Source organism: Rhinoderma darwinii, chromosome 6 (genome assembly GCF_050947455.1).
Source record: "Rhinoderma darwinii isolate aRhiDar2 chromosome 6, aRhiDar2.hap1, whole genome shotgun sequence".
NCBI classification, from domain to species: domain Eukaryota; kingdom Metazoa; phylum Chordata; class Amphibia; order Anura; family Rhinodermatidae; genus Rhinoderma; species Rhinoderma darwinii.
This window is the reverse complement of record NC_134692.1, coordinates 115,539,377-115,559,458: the sequence shown is the minus strand read 5'-3', so window position 1 is coordinate 115,559,458 and position 20,082 is coordinate 115,539,377.

Here is a 20,082-nt window from a genome sequence, read left to right as displayed (position 1 = left end):
AAAGACTAGAATATTTTTGGTCTAGAGGTGAAATGAGGCACAGCCAGGGATGTAGCTATATGAGGTGCAGAAGTAGCAGTTGCACCCAAGCCCTGGTGCCTAAGGGGGTCCAATGCCTCTCTGCCACAACAGAAGATACCAGTAGTATAAATGGCAAGAGGCAAGTGGAGTACTCTGTTACAGATTTTGCACTGGTGCCCAGCTGCTTCAAGTTATGCCTCTGGCGTCCTAGGGAATTGGAGTGGTTATAAGTGTTTGATCGCTTGGCGTCACACTGCTGGGACCCCACACATCCATAGTTGCCAACATTTGAAATTTTTTCCAGGGACACTTAGGGTGTGGCCTCTTTGATGGGTGTGTCATATGGGGGTGTGACTTATATATGGGCGTGGTTTTCTTTCCAGAATTTCTGCATACAAATAAACTAACAAAAATGTCTGCATTAGTTTGGCTTGACAACTACTATGGTGGCCAGTATATCTCTCTTGTTATCCTGTAGTTTACAGGCACGTGATCCTCATTTTACCACTAGGGCCAGGTAATATGTGCTGACCACTATTGGTAGTGTAAAAAACAGCATAGATAGTGCCATACTCAGTGCCCCTTGTAGATGGTGCTCCACACTGCCTCCAGTAAATATTGTCATGCACTGCTTACTGTAGATAATGTCACAGTGCCCCCTGTAGATAATGCCACATGGTCCCTCTGTAGATAGTGCCACAGTACCCTCTGCAGATAATACCACATATTCCCTTTTTAGATAGTGCCACAATGCCCTCTTTAGATACTGCAATACCCCCCCCCCCCTGTAGATGATGCAACACAGCCCCCCTGTGGATGATGCCACACACTCCCCTCTGTGCCACATACTCCCCCCTGTAGATAATGCCCCACACACCCCCTTGTAGATAGAGCCATTGTGGCTTCCTCTAGGAAGGGAATCCCCAGCCACAGTGTTGCCGACGCTCTGGTCGGGGATTCCTCTCCTGGAGGAGCCCCTGACGTCACTGTCCAAATATAGACAGTGACGCCAAGGGCTCCTTCGGTAGCGGAATTCCCAGCCAGAGCATGGGCAACCCTGTGATTGGCTGCAGCGGTCACATGGGATGAAACCTCATCCCAGGAGCCTGGCCTGGATGAAGAAACACAAAATTCTGGGTAAGTATAAGATTTTTTATTTTCTGAGTTGCAATTTTTTGCGGTGGAATTTTGCTGCTTTTCTGCTGCTATTTGTTGCAGGTTTTACCTCCCCATTGCATTCAATGGGGAAATCCCACAACAAATAAGCAGCGATTACACAAATACAATTGACATGCTGTGGATTAAAAAATTGCACTGCAGGTCAATTTCTGAGCGTTTTCTCTGCTAATGTTTTTTGCAGCGTGTGGATTAAATTTGTTCAAATCTCATCCAATTTGTTGCTACTGTATTATGCCGCGGATTTTCCGCAATTTAATTGCGGAAAATCCGCAGTATTTACTCTATGTATGAACTTACCCGAATTGTTATTTCATGGGGAATACAAGTATTTAATAAAACAGACATGTCCGGAGACCTGAAAAGTCACATCTGAATTGCTTATTTGGGGCAAGTGTGATCATTATTAATATTACAATAGAGCGAGGCAGCCGTGTGGAGTAATGAGTTTGCAAATGTAAAAATTAGAAATGAGCAATAGAAGGCACCTGGAGTGGAAAAGTAAAAGATCCACACAGTGCAAAGCATGAACCATCAGCATAACTTTGTGCAAATTTAGAACCACAGATATGGGAAGGGGGCCTGAGCATGAGGGTCTTGTCCAGGACGCTGCTCAGTAATCAATATGACTACCTGAATAATTGTAGAAAATTGTGATAAATGTATTGTGACTCTGTTCTGTAATGAAAAAAATGAAAATCACAGATAAATGGGGAATGGACATATTTTATTAGCTTGAAAATAATCACCATTTACACCAAGAGTAAAGTACGAATAGGACATCTAAAAACCTCTATGATCCAGAGAATGTTTAGTTTTGATACGTGAAGACACTAAACCTATACCGTCATTTGTCTCAGTAGTCCTTTACGCCTGACAGATTCAGTGATGATAGGTAGCCACACAAGCCCAGTCACCAAAAATATTAATCCAATTGAAAGGAAGACTGGTCCTAAGGCATATGGCACGTCCACATATTTGGTGAAGTAGAAAGTGGTATAAAGGATTCCTACAAGCAAAACGATTCCTCCAAAGACAAGCAGAGTGATGGGTTTATGGTAATACGACCATTTACTCTTCTCTGTAGCTTCAGGCCCCATATAAGTTCCTCGTGGTATGAATCTCAAGCCCTCTGAGAATTCTTCTGCTGAAATCTGTCCGGACAAAGCAGGGCTTATAGCCAAAGACATGCTGTCATAGGGAAAAAACAATGGACAGAATGATGAATATACAACCTATTGTGGGAAACTTAAAGGCTATGTGCACCTTTGAAAGGGATTTTTTTTTTATATGAAAAGGTTAATCAATGTGATTGGTGCAACTTTCTAATTAGTTTTTATAAAAAATTATGTTTTAGATACAGCTGCTTTGTATTCTCTATAAAGAGTTGTATAGTATGCTAAGACCTGAATCCGTCAGTTCCACGGACCGGACGGGTTCAGTGTCAGCGAGACACGCAGGATCCACCTGTTATCTATCATATCTAAGTTATGAACATAGATATGATGGATAACAGGTGGATCCTGCGTGTCAGAGACAAGCAGGCCCTGCTTCACTGAACCCGTCAGTCCCGCAGACCTGACGGGAACAGGATTTAGCAAATGATACAGCTGCTCTGTATACAGGATTTATCTAAAAAAGTAAAAATAATTTTTAATAAAAACTAATTATGAAGTTGCACCAATCACACTGATTAATCTTTTTATATAAAAAAAAATCCCTTTCAAAGGTTTACATAGCCTTTAAGATGTAGCACCAGCAGCGTCAGTGCCATCACATAATGCATAGTGTAGACAGAGGAATAGTTGTCAGGAAGAAACAGAGCAAATAGCAGAGACGGAGATGCACAGAAGACTGACTGCATTGGTTGTTGAAAACTAACTTCTAATAGTCTAGAATTTCTGATAAACTGGCACATTAGCGGTTTGGAGCATTCCGGATCATCAGAATTTACAGTATATTGTCATCTACTCTTCTTAACCTCATCTAGGGTAAGGCAAAAAATAGGATTACAAAATTAGAGCTGCACTATGATTAGTTCCCATGGGCAACAGGACCAGTTCTTAGACAGCTTTAATAAATGAGGCCCAAGGTAGTTTTTTTTTTTGCATATTCTGTGGGATTCTACGATAAAAAATACGTTTGTCATGCTCCATCGCATGCCATATTTTGGAGGTATTCTACAATAGAAAGCATTGCTTTTAATGTCAAATATAGCTCCTCACTGCGGCCGACAGTGAAACACAGGGACTCCATATGCTTCAGTACACGATAGTGACAAGTGCCATGGACCCTTATATTTATTCCATGGAGTCAAATGGAATGCATATAAATTTGTCTTCTCTGCACTCCATTAGGTGGCACCCATAGGCCCCCACAAGCCAGAAATTACTCTTCTTGCTCTGTAAGGAACATAGGTGATTTGGGGCACTATATAAGACAAACTGAACTCCGACCTCTTAGGGCAGGGTTGTGGAACCTTTTTTCTGCCAAGGGCCATTTGGATATTTATAACATCATTCACGGGCCCCAAAAAATTATCAACTTAAAAATTACCCTGCTATATTTCGTCAAACATTGAATTAACTCACCCCCTAAGGTGATGGCTGGAACTGCTCCTCTTTGGTGAGGCGTGCGATGTTAGCCGGTATTGTTGATGTTACTACTGCGTCACTCAGTCTGGAGCGCAGTCAACTCTTAACAATGGTACGTTTTGAAAAGAACTCGCAGCAGTAAGTTGTTCCGACTTAGGCTTTATTCATATCTGCGCTAGCTTTCCGTCAGAACGGAGCCTTGACAGACACAAACGTAAACCATAGGTTTCCGTTTCCATCACCATTGATTTCAATAGGGACGGATCTGGTGCCAATGCTTTCCATTTGTCTCCTTTGTGCAAGGGTTCAGTCGTTTTGACGGAATCAATAGCGTAGTCGACTAGCTGACCACCACAGTATAATGCCCCCATAGCTGCCCCTCACAGTCTAATTCCCCTATATCTGCCCCCACAGTATATTTCCCCCCATAGCTGCCACATACAGTATAATGCCCCCATATAGTATAATGCCCCCCATAGCTGTCCCATACAGTATAATGCCCCCATACAGTATAATGCCCCATAGATGCCCCATACAGTATAATGCCCCATACAGTATAATGCCCCATAGCTGCCCCATACAGTATAATGCCCCCATACAGTATAATGCCCCCAATAGCTGCCCCATAGACTATAATGGCCCATATAGTATAATGCCCCCATATAGTGTAATGCCCCCATAACTGCCCCATACAGTATAATGCCATCCATAGCTGCCCCTCCCATACCGAATATAATGCCCCTATATGTAAGTACCTAATAGAAAAATAATAACATAATTACTTACCTATCCCCGTTCGCACGACAGGTGGAGGAGATCCTTCTGCTCCTCTGCACTGTGCTGTGAGTGATTAGGCGTAGACAGGGCGCAGACACGGCGCATGACGTCACTACATCGTGCCTGCCTGTGCCGAGCCGCTCATGGCACAGTGAATGCTGGAGCAAGGCTCAGTTGGAAGCGGGTCGAGTGCGTTCAGCGCTGTGTGACAACGGAGGCCCTGTGGGTTCCCCTGGCTTAGGGGCCGGTCGCAGTTGCGACCCCTATAGCCACGCCACTGCCGGCCCGGGAGTGGACCAGTCCGGTCACCTGACCTGAGTCAGTGACGTGAGCTTCACTGACCCAGGTCAGGTGACCGGACTGGTCCACTCTTGGGCTGCCACAGTCCAGTCACCTGCCCTCATGTCACTGACTCAGGTCAGGTGACAGGACTGATCCACTCTTGGGCCGGCACGCACCGACCTCACTCAGACCGCCACTGCCGCTTCCATACTTGGCTCCATCGCCCTTCTCCTGCTCCTAAATGTGAGTGAGTAGGGCAGACTCACTGCGGCAGCAGCAGTCAGAGTGAGGTCAGGCCGGACCAAATGATACTTATACTGCCCACGGGCCGGACGTTCCCCACCCCTGTCTTAGGGTAAGGTCACACATAGCAACCATGCTGCAGCCAAAACAGCACCACAAAGCAGTTTTACAGCAGCGCAGTTTTGCAACATGTGGCGTCGCCTTTATTCAACTTCGAATAGATCTTTATGATCGATATACTTTAATCACATCGACATAACTTTATTACATTGAACCTATACTTACAGATAAGGTTTAACAGCCTACTCTGTACTATGTAGTAGATTTAATGAAAGCTGGAATACTTGACTCATTAAGCTTACTTTGCATGTATACAGTCACATAATCCTATTATTTTATATAAGGTATCATGCTTTAAAGTGTAGGTTCACATCTGGTTGACCTACCCAAATATATTGAGGAATTACTTAAATAGTCAATGCAAAATCACAGCTGGAACGTTCATATCATACACCTACAAGATGGTTGTTAAAGAGGACCTGCAAGCTCTCCTGACATGTCTGTTTTAGTGAAAATCTGTATTCCCCATAAAAATAAATTCTTAGAACTCTGTGTATTGCTGTTCCTCTGTTATACCTCCTAGAAATTTATGAATAAAGTGACAACTGGGCATTACTATACCTCTTGTCAAAGGGGCGTGAGATTAGAGTCTGAGACTGTGAGCACTGATTGGACAGTGTCAGATAGTTAGGGACACACTCCCAAATGTCAATTTATTCATCAATATGTAGGAGGAATAACAGAGCAACAATACAACACAGAGTTCAAAAATAAAATATGCTCCAGAATCATTATTTATTAGCGAATACAAGTATTTACGAAAACACGTCAGGAGAGATGACAGGTCCTCTTTAATTCCAAACCCCTGCATCATCGGCCGCCAATAATCTACTGAAAGCAACACAATGAAGTTTTCATTTGTCTGTGTACTATCAAAGAGCTTCATACTAACATTATATTATGAAATATAAATGTAATTTGAGTATTTCTCCTATATATTCAAGTACACTTTAAATCCCCTAAGCAAAAGTATATTTAGAAAGATAGATAAATAAATAGAAATGAGAGAAAGATAGCGTTTAAAGGGGTTGTGCCAAGATTGACACTCAGCACCTATCCACAGGGTGTGTCATAAATGACCGATTGCTGGTACCCCCAGCTATCTCCGTCAGTCCCATATTGTTAATGGAGCAGCAGGACGCATGCTTGACCGCCACTCCACTCAAACTCCTCCTCACTGCGGTCATGCAGTAAGTAGGAACGGGGGTCTCGGGAACCCGCGTTCTAGTAATTGGTGGGAGTCCCAGTGGTGGAGTCCCCAGCGATCAGACATTTATCACCTATCCTGTCATTTCTCATTGTGTTTTATGTAGTCAATTATTAAGGTAGGTTAGTGGAAAGATCTGGTCCCTATATGAAAAACAAATCAAAGTAGGTTATGCAAACATGCTACTGAAATCAGACTATGCTTCACAAAAAGTTCTGAAACTATCCGTGCGCTGAAGAGTATGTAATGTTACTATACAGTACCTTATCTGTAATACAGATCCAGGACTTCCTGCAGCATTCCTTATTAACCTGTTTCCTAGGGAGCGGATCACTAGTGCACTGGATGGGTTAGAGTAAGATACAACATATTTGTATATTTTCCAGACCTGCATCCAGTCAGCCGTGTAGGAGTGTCATAGAGGATGATGGGCTCATCACCTGCCCAGGGATTATAGTAATTCAATACCTCTCCCTTATGTACTGGCTCTTATACAAATGTGTATTGTCATACATGACATGTATCTAGTGGAGAGCTCCACAATGTATGTATAATACGTGTCAACAATTAATAATATATTCTTTAAAAACCTGGTTTTATTAGACAATCCTACAATTTATTAAATTTTTACAAATGTCATATACAGTTCAATTCTTGTAATTTGACATCCAATGGTCTAGAATGCCTGGCAATTCAGCAATAAAAAGAAATAGTCCAAACACATGAATGTATGAGATCGGAGCTGCGGCTGTGTAATACAAAACACACCCATGATCCGTCTTCTGTGCCGGCCACATTACCTCATGCTGACCGCGCGCACTTGTTGTCAGGAGCGAGGCAATGGCTGTATTACACAGCCCCGCTCTAACGGCGGAGATGAGAGAAACCTCTCATCTCCACCGCTATTCCTCTGAATGCTGCGATCAAAGCTGACCGCAGCATTCAAGGGGTAAATGAGAAGGGGGGATGCCCCTTGGATCACATCACAGGGAATCCATGTGATGCTTCCCTGTGACGCGATTGAGGGACATACCATATATGGGCAGACGGCCCAGGGTCCATTGAATGACCCCAGGGTTGTCTTACCATATTTCCTGTTGTTAGGGCACACTGAGGTATGTCCTAACAACTGCCTGTGTACTATCCGTAAATAGATATATGCCAGTAGATCAAAGTTTAAAAATAAAAACGTAAAAATATTAATGTTAAATTAAAAAAATACACATACACATTTTTTACAATAAACATTAAAATAAGTGTCAATTCATAAAATATACACATATTCCATATTAGCGCGGGCGTAATAACCCGCACAACAAATTTTTTGTGTCATTTATGATGTGTACGCTATAAAAAAATAAAAACTTCTTTCTTTCACTTATTAATGTAAGGCACGAGGTGTGATGAATTTAACCTCCATGTGCCTCACATTAGTAGTCATTAACCACATCATGTACCTCACGCATTAACCCAATGTTGTCCATTATGACTGATAAACATGATGGGGTTAATTACTATTAGGCCTCGTTTACACGAGCGTGATATATGTCCGTGCGACGCGCGTGCTTTTCACGCGGGTCGTACGGACCTATGTAAGTCTATGTGGGCATGCAGACAGTCAGTGAGTTTTGCTCAGCGTGAGTGCGCTGAAAAAAACTCACAACATGTCCTATATTTGTGCGCTGTTCACGAATCACGCACCCATTGAAGTCAATGGGTGCGTGAAAATCACGCAGGTCACACGGAAGCACTTCCGTGCGAACAGCGTGATTCGCGCAACTGCTGTCAAACTCTGAATGTAAACAGAAATGCACCACATGCTTTTCTGTTTACAAACATCCAAACGGAGTGTCATAATGATGGCGGCTGAGCGAAAATCACGCAGCCGCGCATCATACGCTGATGACACACGGAGCTGTTAAGTGCCTTTTGCGCACGCAAAATGCTGCAGTTTTTGCGTGCGCAAAATGCACACGCTCGTGTAAATGAGGCCTTAATGTGAGGCACATTCAAAATTCATCACACCAGGCGCTTCACATCAGAAAATGGAAGAACTTTTTTTTTTATTATTACTGTTGGCAAAGTATCGTTTTGGTATGGAAAATCGCAATACTTCATAAAGTATCGGTATCGAAGTCCAAATTCTGGTATTGTGCCATCCTATTCTATTGATCCTTCCCGGCATTAGCAGAAGGGGAGATTCACACGAACGTTGCGTTTTTGCGCGCGCAAACAACGCAGCGTTTTGCGAGCGCAAAAACCATTTGACAGCTGCGTGTGTCATGCGTGTCTGATGCGCGGCTGCGTGATTTTCGCGCAGCCGGCATCATAGAGATGAGGCTTGTCAACGCCCGTCACTGTCCAAGGTGCTGAAAGAGCTAAATCTTTCAGCACCCTCGACAGTGAATGCCGAACACAACAGCGAAAAACCTGTAAAAAAAAAAGATAAAGTTCCTACTTACCGAGAACTTCCCGGCCGTTGCCTTGGTGACGCGTCCTTGGTGACGCGTCCTTGGTGACGCGCCTCTCTTGACATCGGGCCCCACCTCCCTGGATGACGCAGCAGTCCAAGTGACCGCTGCAGCCTGTGATTGGCTGCAGCCTGTGCTTGGCCTGTGATTGGCTGGAGCTGTCACTTGAACTGAAGTGTCATCCCGGGAGGTCGGACTGCAGGAAGGAGACAGGAGTAATCGGTAAGTTAGAACTTCGTTTTTTTTTTACAGGTTAATGTATTTTGGGATCGCAAGTCACTGTCCATGGTGCTGAAACAGTTTAACTCTTTCAGCACCATGGACAGTGACTATCTCCTGACGTCGCGTACCGATAATTTTTTTGCCGGGATCGGCCAAAACGAGTTTGGCCGAACCCGGTGAAGTTCGGTACGCTTGTCCGGCTTCACTCATCGCAAAGACACTCCGTTTGGATGTTCGGAAACAGAAAAGCACGTGGTGCTTTTCGGTTTTCATTCATCCTTTTCACTGCTGTTGCGCGAATCACGCTCGTCCCACGGAAGTGCTTCCGTGTGGTGCGCGTGATTTTCACGCACCCATTGACTTCAATGGGTGCGTGATGCGCGAAATACGCAGAGTTATTGAACCTGTCGCGCATTTTGCGCAGCAGACAAACGCTGCGCAAAAAGCACGGACTGTCTGTACTGCCCCATAGACTTGTATTGGTCCATGCGTGCCGCATGAAAACCACGCGGCCCGCACGGACCGAATACACGCTCGTGTGAATCCCCCCGAAGTCTAGTAATGTCTTTAGTGGCTTCAGCATGACGATGCCAATAGTGTCACGATGAGGCTGACTGCTTTATCATCGGTGGCTTCAGCTGCATTTTGTTGAAAAGTAACTTCGAATAGTCCGGAATTACGGATAATTCAACACTTTGGCAGTTCTGAGCAAGATTATTGGAATTTACTGTATATTCTTCTTAAGACCAGGATCACACACGCACAGGATCACACACACAGTATTCGTGCTATTTTTTTAGCCAAAGCAAGAAGTGGATCCAAAAGGAAGGAAAGGTATAACAAAAAGACTGATTCATCTCCTTCCTTTTGTGTCCACTTCTGTGTTTGGCTGAAAAAAGTGAGCCAAAAACGACACCAAATACTGCATTAAAATGATGTGTGGTTCTGGCCTAAGAAAAAATAAGTTTTTGTTCTTAAGGCCGGGTTCCCATGGGCCGGATGCACTGTGTAAAAATCAGGCAGCGTGTCCGACCTGGAACCCGCAGTACATTCCGTCCGAAAAATCGCAACACATTGTGGTGCGGTTTTTCGGCCAGAATTTCCACTGCAGAAAGCAGCACGTGAAAAAAAAAAATGTTGATACTTACTCTCTCCCTCTTCTCTGAGTCTAGTCCCGCCTCCTACGATGACGTTACAGGCCATGTGATGCTGCAGCCTGTGATTGGCTGCAGCGGTCACATGGTATGAAACGTCATCCCAGGATTCCGGACTGCAGGAAGAAGGAGAGTGTTCTGGGTAAGTGTGATTATTTTTTTTTCCCTGGAGTTGCTTTGATTACGCCACAAAAGTTGCGACACTGGGCTTTCTGTTGCGGGTTTTGCATCGCCATTGAATTCAATGAGGAAAACCTGCAACAGACAATCAACCAAAACGCAGCATAAATTGACATTCTGTGGAATTAAATACCGCACCGCAGGTCAATTTATTAACGTTTCCGCTGCATTATTTTCAGCAGCGTGGGCATGAGATTTTCATAATCTCATCCACTCTGCTGCTAACGTAATTGCTGCGGAATTCAGGTCCAAACTCACAAACCCATTTATATCACTTCTCACAGTGACCTACTTTTCGGGTATGTTCGTAAATATTGCGATTTTTCTGTAAGGTATTTAATTGCGGAAAATCCGCAGTGTAATACAGTAGCAGCAAAGTGGATGAGATTTTATCAATACTCATCCACACGCCGTGTAAAAAAAAACCGCTGAAAAACTGTTCATAAATTGTTCTGCGGTGCGTTTTTTTTAATCCGTAGCATGTCAATTTATGCTGCTGGGGGGGGGGGCGAGGCTAGCGGTGGAACGGGACGGACGCACCTCGAGGGAGCTCCATACTGCCAGGCACTATCCAGGTCCATCCTCCCCTCTACACCTCTGCATTGAGGGTTTGGGCTGTATTCCTCACCAGCTTTACCAGCCACCTATTTTGAGCCCAGAATCGGCTCATTCAGTGGACTTTTCATTTGAGGCCTACCATACGGCCTGAAGTCGCACGCCAAGCTCTCCGGAGCTCGAGTCCAGGGAATGGCTGAACGGTGCTGTGGTCCCCTCCACTACCTCTCCCAGCTGGCTGGGAGTCTCAAGAGTGCCACGGGTGAACACACGGCCCCCACAAACAAGAATCCCGGAGACGCGGCCGCCATCTTTTATATCTTCTTACCCCATACCTGCTGACCCATAGAGAAGCCTCAGAGTACAGGCGGTGAGTTTTTTTGGTATTAAATACCACTTACATAAAGGGGCGACTGGAACACTCTGGTGGTGGGGGGATACATAGGCCATCGTGGAGCTATTTTTATTCTCTGCTCCAAGGCGTTTCTCACTGGTGTACTGCAAAGGCCAGCAGAAAGAAATCCCTCTGCACCACATCATAGGAAGCGGGTACTATGGACACTTACTTATATAACATCCCCTGTGTCTATGGGAGTCCCTCAAAAGCTTGAACCCCTGCTTTCTGTTCATACACCAACAACACTTGGTTCATATACCAGCAACTCTCCTGCCTGAGGCGTAGCTTCAATTTTTGTTGGATTTGCCTTGCTGTAAATCTATTTATTCATACAGACTTAGAACAGTTTCCAACTCATTTCTACCCCATCGCCTCAGGATGCCCAGCCCTAATTTTTCCAGAAAACCAACGGCTTTCTACATGATCTACTTTGCTCAAGACACTTACCTAGGCTACTAAGGTTTGAATATGTGAAACATTGGTACTATTTGGAGCAGCCATCCATATTTAGCATTCACTCCACAACATGGTCAAGATTGGACCGAGCAAAACCAGAGATACATCTGGCAATCCTAGAACTGGAAACCTAGACAATTTCATACGCAAACCTAACTCTACATCACAAGCGGCAGACCTCCCACTAAATATACCTGACAAGATGGCCGCTAAGAACTCCCTAGTCCCCACACAGGAGGAAGACAGTAGTACTTAGGACATTTTAATCTCAAAAGATCTTCCGATTTCGAGATTATTTATTCAACGTGCTCTGACCAAAGCTCTTGACCCCATTATACGAGACTTACATGATATCAAACAAGATATGAAACAGATTGGGGCACAAGTTATTAACTATCCAGAAGCCGCTACCACCTCTTTCAATGCATGCCAATCTCACCTAAATAAAGTTGCAGACCGGCTAGAAGACCAGGACAACAGAGGCAGGCGCAATAACATCAAAATAAAAGGTCTTCCAGAATCGACTCCTCCTGAGTCACTACTTTCTACGGTAAAACAGGTTTTCCTTTCCATTCTAGGTGATAATTACAGAGAGGAGATCTCCATAGAAAGAGTGCATAGAGCCCTCAAGGTGAAACCTAAACCCTCTGATCCTCCCAGGAACATTATTTGTAGACTCTTTAATCCTAGGATACGAGACAATATTCTGCGATTGTACAGGGGAAAAGACTCAATATTATTTGAAGGTAGCAAACTCTTCTTCTTCCAAGACTTGTCCCTGGTCACTCTCAACAAAAGGAGAGCTTTGAGGCCTTTCACAGAGGCCCTACGTAATCGCAACATCCTGTACAGATGGTAATTTCCCTTTGGGATTTATTTTCAGACCCAGGGCAAACGCTTCTCTATCAATAACCGGGAAGAGCTCCAGGATGCGCTCTCCTTTATGAATCTTACTGACCTAAATATCCCAGACTGGGCACAAGTGCAAGATTTCACTTCCCTCCCTTCTATCACTCCTGAAACTCCCTGGGAAGTTGTTGGCTCCAGCAAAGGTGCAAAAGTCCGCAAGAAACATGTAAAACTCACTCCCAAAAGGATAGATATGGACTGCACTCATTGAACTGAGCTCAGATAACTACTCTCCATTTTGAACCCAAGTTGCTAAATATACAGACCTGCTAGATAGAAAAGTAATCCCATCATGACATAAGTGACTGCTTGTTTTTACATCAAATGAACGTCGAATGCGGCTTACTATCTTCGGTTTAGTAATAAGGGTTTCTACACATTTTTTCCTTGAGGTTTATTTGGAACCCTAAAATCCATTTATTTACTACACATACCCCACTGGTCTCGAGCCATATGTTCTAATGGATAGTTTTAATTGACCGTGGTCACCCCCTCCTTACATACGATACTTTAGTTGAGGTTCTAGGTTACGCTACTTGATGGTTTACCTTAGATGAATAGATCTATGTTGTTTAAAAGTTTATATAGCAGTTACCTGTTTCTGAAATTATTCATATAGGGGCTCAGCTGCCCCTATCTTCACTTATAATGACGAATCTTGTCATTACCTTCTATGTTGACACCATGACTTATGCTGTTAATAAGCCTGTGTCGCTTTATGTTTATTTGATTTATATGTATGTTCTAACTCTTGTTTCCCACTTCAATAGTTTTCTTCCTGGTGCTCAGGGAAGAAACCTGACGGTAGCAGATTCGCCTCCTGTTCCCAGCTCTTATGGAGAAGTGTAACACACCGACAGATCAATACTCAGTTTCCGAACACCCCTTTGTCCTGAGAGAATTAAGACAACTTTTAAAGATTTTCTTCATTATTGTCTATACCAGGAAGACTCTTAACCCTATTAGAAAGACCTCTTATAATGTTAGAGGCCTGAAGGAACCCAAGAAGAGAAGCCAGATACTCTCCCTCCTTAAAAAGTCGAGATCGGATATTATCTTATTCCAATAGACCCATTTTAAAACCCCATATGTACCTTTAATACGTCACCACCACTACTCTAAATGGTTTCATATCTCTCATTCATCCTTTTCCTCCAAAGGTGTGAGCATAACCTTCAGCCAAAATTTTACCTTTGATCATGTTTTATCAAAATCAGATCCAGATGGTCGTTTTTTGTTTATTAAGGGGAACATAGCTAATATGACACGGTCAATTGCAAATTTATATGCACCTAACAAGGGTGCAAACTCTGTAGATATTTCAAAGATTTGCGGAGGGCTTACTCTTGGTGGGCCGGGATTTAAATTTAGCCCTTGATCCATTGCTCGACACCTCCACTCAACACTTTTCACATTCCTTCGCTTCCTTACGCAGAGTTCGTAAAACCCTCAATACCCTAGGACTAATTGATATATGGCGTTACCTTCACCCCGAGGAAAGGGATTACTCCTTCTTCTCTAGCCTACATAATTCGCATCACAGATTAGATTAGTTTTTTGTTTCTAAACAACACATATCAACGGTCCTGACAACCCTTTCTGATCACACCCCAGTACACCTAAACTTTGCTCTTTCGAACATCCCAGCTAAATCATGGTAGTAGAGACTGAATGAGACTTTATTAGACAATGACCGAGATTTTGAGCGTATTGAGAGGTCTCTTGCTGAGTTTTTTTTAGCTGAACGAGACTCCTGACATTTCTTCCCTGATGATATGAGAAACGCACTAAGCTTTTATACGAGGTGAGTTTATTGCATTGGGTCAGCAAGATTGGGTGGGGCCGCATCACCATACAATCTTGCTGACAGTCTCCTCCAGCATCACCACCCAATACTGCTGACAGTCTCCTCCATCGTCCCCATACAATCTTGCTGACAGTCTCCTCCACAGTAGAGGAGACTGTCACACCCACCACTCTGTGATAGGAATAACCATCTGCTGCTGACAGTCTCCTCCCCGACCTCCTGCTGACGGATACCTCACCTCCTCACCCGAACACCTACCGCACACCGACAATGCATCTAGCGACAGGGGGAGCCTGCCGGTGGTCACGAGAGCGGGGGTCTGTGAGAGAGGGACAGACAGAGACACACCTTACCTGCAGTGCAGCCGGTCTTCATAATGGCGCCTGCTATCTCCCTACAAAACAGCTTCTCTGCTGTGTGACTCTGAACTGCGTCTGCGCAGTACAGAGCCAGATAGCAGAGGCAATGGACGGCTCCCGTTCATTGTGTCCTACGCCCTGTGCTGCCATATTCCATCTGTGTATGTGTCGTTAAGAGACACATATAAAGATTAAATAAAAACATGGCAGCCCCAGTACAGTAAGAAAGTGTCAATAAAAAAAAACTTTGTGTGTGAAAAATTAAATAAAGTCAATATAATATTTTATTAAATAAAAACCACATACGTTAATAAAAAATAAAAAAAATCATGACACTTCCTTTAACCTCTTAACGCCGAAGGACGGATATATCCGTCCTCTGCAGCTGCTAGTTCGCGCAGGAGGACGGATATATCCGTCCTGTGATGGCGCGGGTACTGTCACTGTACCCTATTAGCGATTAGCGGCAGGAGCACGGCTGTTATACACAGCCCGGCTCCTGCTGCAACTGCCGGAATCGAAGCACGCTCCGATTCCGGCAGTTTAACCCATTAAATGCCGCTGTCAATAGTGACAGCGGCATCTAATGTGTTTGACAGAGGGAGGGAGCTCCCTCTGTCACCCCATCGGCGCCCCCGCAAACAAATCGCGGGTCGCCGTCGGGTTTCCATGGCAGCGGGGGGTCTAACAAAGACCCCCAGGTCTGCCTTCAGCATCTGCCTGTTAGGCGATGCCGGAGGCATGACCTAATAGATTGCCTGTCAGTTTTACACTGACAGGCAATAATGCTTTGGTATACTAAGTATACCAAAGCATTATATATGCGATCGGCACATCGCATAGTGAAGTCCCCTGGTGGGACTAAAAAAAAAAAATGTCAATCAGTTAAATAAAGTTGGTGAAAAAAATAAAATAAATAATGACAGTGAAAATCAAATAAAACAACTTTTTTTGCCCAAAAAGTGGTTTTATTTAGTAAAAGTGTCAAAACAAATCACACATACACATATATGGTATCCCCGCGATTGTAACAACTTGAAAAATAAAATGAACACATTAATTAAACCGCCGGATGAACGGCGTCCAAAAAAAACGCAAAAAAACAACGGCAAAATTCTCTCTTTTCTCCCATTCCCCCCATAAAAAATTAAATAAAAATTAATCTATAAGTCCTATGTACCCCAAAATAGTACTAATGAAAACTACACATTGTCCCTCAAAAATCAAGCCCACATACGACCACATCGACGGAAAAATAAAAACGTTATGCCTCTTGGAACGCGGCGATGCAAAAACAAGTAATTTTTTTCTAAAAGGCTTTTTATTGTGCAAACGTAGGAAAAACATATAAAACCCTTACATATTTGGTATCCCCGTAATCGGGCCGACCCATAGAATAAAGTGAACATGTTATTTACGCTGCATAGTAAACGGCGTAAATTTGTAACGTGAAAATAAATGCTGGAATAGCTGCTTATTTTCAATTCTCTCCTAAAATAAAGTTAATAAAAGTTAATCGATATATTATAAGCATCTAAAAATGGTACAATTACAAAATACAACTCGTCCCGCAAAAAACAAGCCCTTATACGGCTATATAGACGGAATACAAAAACAGTTACGACTCTTGGAATGCGACCGTGAAAAAACAAAAAATAATCCTTGGTCATTAACGTGCAAAATGGCCCGGTCATTAAGGGGTTAAGGAGGATTTCCCCTTTAAAATTTCAGATTTTGGAGATGGGCTTTTCCATAGGTAGTTTTTTTTTTGTACAACCACATTTGTGACTAAAAGAGGACCAATGTAATGAAGCGCACTCCAAAGTGCAATATGATATGAATGAGACCTATTGAGCCCACAATAAACACATTGGATAGCAGCAGATACGCAGCTGCCTCTGTGTTTGAAATGAATCGTGTATAGGACAGCTGGGTAAATAACAGTGACACGGACTTGTCAGATATTCAGCTGGGTAACAAGGGCAATATATTTCAATAAAAAGTCAAGGTACCATTGTACTTTCCGTGTGGCTGCAGTAAAATCTCCAGTGTTAAAGGGAATATTCAGCTCTGTTTGTATCTTTGAAAAGAACATTTGTCACCAGACCTCATGACGTTGCATAAGGTTTGCATGCCACATTATATGTATTGCAAATGACACTAGGACCAGCTAGACTACTGTATTAGCAGGATCATCACACAAGATGTGATCTGTGTAGAATAAGGGTATGATCACACGGCAACGCCAATTACGTCTGAAATTACGGAGCTGTTTTCAGGTGAAGACAGCTCCTGAATTTCAGACGTTTTGACAAGTGCCCGCGTTTTTCACGGCGTCTTTTACGGACGTAATTGGAGCTGGTTTTCATTGTAGTCAGTGAAAAACAGCTCCAATTACGTCCCAAGAAGCGACATGCACTTCTTTGAGGCTGGCGTCTTTTTACGAGCCGTCTTTTGACAGCGGCGCGTAAAAAAAAAGCCTGTGTGCACAGAACACCGTAAGACCCATTGAATTCAACGGGCAGATTTTTTCGGGCATAATGCGAATATATCCTATCACTATCAATCCCCATTTTGGACATATTGGGGGCAATTTATTAAGACTGGCTTTTCATACTCCACTCTTAGGCCTCATGCACACGACCGTAAAAACTCCCGTTATTACGGGTCGTAATTACGACCCGTAATAACGGGCTCATAGACTTCTATTGGCGACGGGTGCCTTCCTGTTTTCTCACGGGAAGGTGCCCGTGCCGTTGAAAAAGATAGAACATGTCCTATTTCAGGCCGTAATAACGGCACGGACAGTCCATAGAAGTCTATGGAGCTCTCGTAATGACGGGTGGCTACATGTGTGCACCCGTCATTACGGCAGCGTTGCTAAGCGACGTCAGTAAATAGTCACTGTCCAGGGAGCTGAAAGAGTTAACTGATCGGCAGTAACTCTTTCAGCACCCTGGACAGTGACTACCGATCAGTATAAACCTGTAAAAAATAAAAATAAAAGACTTTCATACTTACCGACAACTTCCTGCTTCCTCCAGTCCGGTCTCCCGCCCGTTGCCTTGGTGACGCGTCCCTCTCGACATCCGGCCCGACGTCCTGGATGACGTTTCAGGCCATGTGACCGCTGCAGCCAATCACAGGTCAATCACAGGCTGCAGCGGTCACATGGACTGCCGCGTCATCCAGGGATGTTGGGCTGGATGTGAATAGAGGGACGCGTCACCAAGACAACGGCCGAGTAAGTATGAAATTCTTTAACTTTTATTACAGAAAAGGCTGTCACTTCTCTCTATCCTGCACTGATAGAGAGAAGGGGCTGCCGATTAGTGCAGTGCTATTTTGCCGCCAAAAACGTGCCCGTAAATACGGGTGGAATACGGGTGACACCGGACCCATATTTACGGGCACGGGTTCGTAAATACTGGTGCAAAACGGGTGGAATACGTGCGACACCGGACCCGTATTTACGCCAGTATTTACGGGTGGGAAAAAATACGGTCGTGTGCATGAGGCCTTAACCGGTTGAGCACCGCTCACTGTATATATACGGCACAGGTCTGATCTCGCAGCCCAAGCGATTGAACAGCTGGATGTCGGGTGCCCGGCTGTCAGAAACTGCCAGGGAACCTGGTGATAAGTCATGCTGAGGGGACCCAGAAGGAGGAAGATGAGCATCATATTTTTTTTTTACATAACTGTCCAATGGGGAGTGGGCAGAGGTGTAGTCTGACGGGGGGAGGGGGGGGGGTAAGAGGCGCAGCACGGGTCTCTACCTTGCTACGTCCCATAGAGTGCCAGTTTTTGGTCGTAAAATTATAATACACTTGTTGGGCTGCTGTGGCCTTACCCCCTGTTCGGAAGCCATTCCCCCTTTCCACAAAAGTGGCGTAAAAAGACCAAAAGCCACAATTTTCATGGTCTAAAATCAGGAACATAATTTACTTTCAATATCAAATTTGTAGGTTGTATTTGATATAGTGTCTGTTAAGCCTAACCATCCAAAATGCTCATGGCCAGACACTATGAGCGTGGCTTTATTAGGGCTGTGTAATATAATGAAGCCACAAGTGTTTTTGTTAATCATGGTCTGTGTTCTATTTGAGTGATGTCACAGTAGTTTGAGTCTATTTATAAGCCTTGCTCTAACAATCAAGTCACAATATAGTTTCTTTTTATGAGCGGTGTTCTATTGTGATGCCACAGCAGTTTGTGCATATTTATTGGCTGTGTTATAGTGTTACAGAAGAAGTGTGCTTTTTTTTTTTTTTTTTTATGTAATTATAGTCTGTGTTCTATTTTGTGTTTGTAGTAATAGACTGTTACATCGTGAGTGTCACAATTGTGTCTACATTTGTTCAGTTCTGACAATGTCATAAGAGTATTTATAGGCTGTGTTCTATTATCAAGTCATAATTTTGTGTTTTATTTAAAGTGTGTGTTCTATTGTAATTATATCACAGTAGTTTGTATATAGACAAAACTAGAAAACCAGGAGTTTTCCTAAAGTTGCTGGGAACACCAGTACTATTCATGAACATCCTTTGCAGATCTGGGCTCATGCACCCAAGCAAAGCAAGGCTCCATGCTTAATCAGATCCTCTCCTACAAAATCAGTTGCGCAGACTATCAGCAGGTTTGATTTCTAGGACCATCTTTATACTTGTGATACTCGCTATAAACATTCTACTGGGACATTTCTTCTGGGCTCCTCACTTTCAATCCACTGCCAAACCCTCTAGCCTTTGCCTAAAAAAATCTTGTGTATCCGTCCCTTCCTCACATTTGAAACTGCTAAAACACTAAACCAGTCCAGTCCTTTCACACTTTCATTACTGTAACTCGCTGCCAATTGCCATTCCACTAAACAAAACTGCTTCGCTTCAATCCTTTGGTATAGGTTGTCGCTATATGAATAAAGATTATTATTATGATTAGGAATGCCCGTCCCAAGGAAGAATTTAAGAAAGGCTTCTCTGATCTCACAGGATGGGGTCCGATCCTGTGCCTTGGAATAATGTTAAATGTTTCTTAATTGCCCTGTGTTAAAGGGAATGGGTCATGATTTTTATTTTTTTTATTACTATATTGCTTTTAATATGATATTAACATAAATTGTATTTATTTGTGCTCTCATGTTCTACTTTTT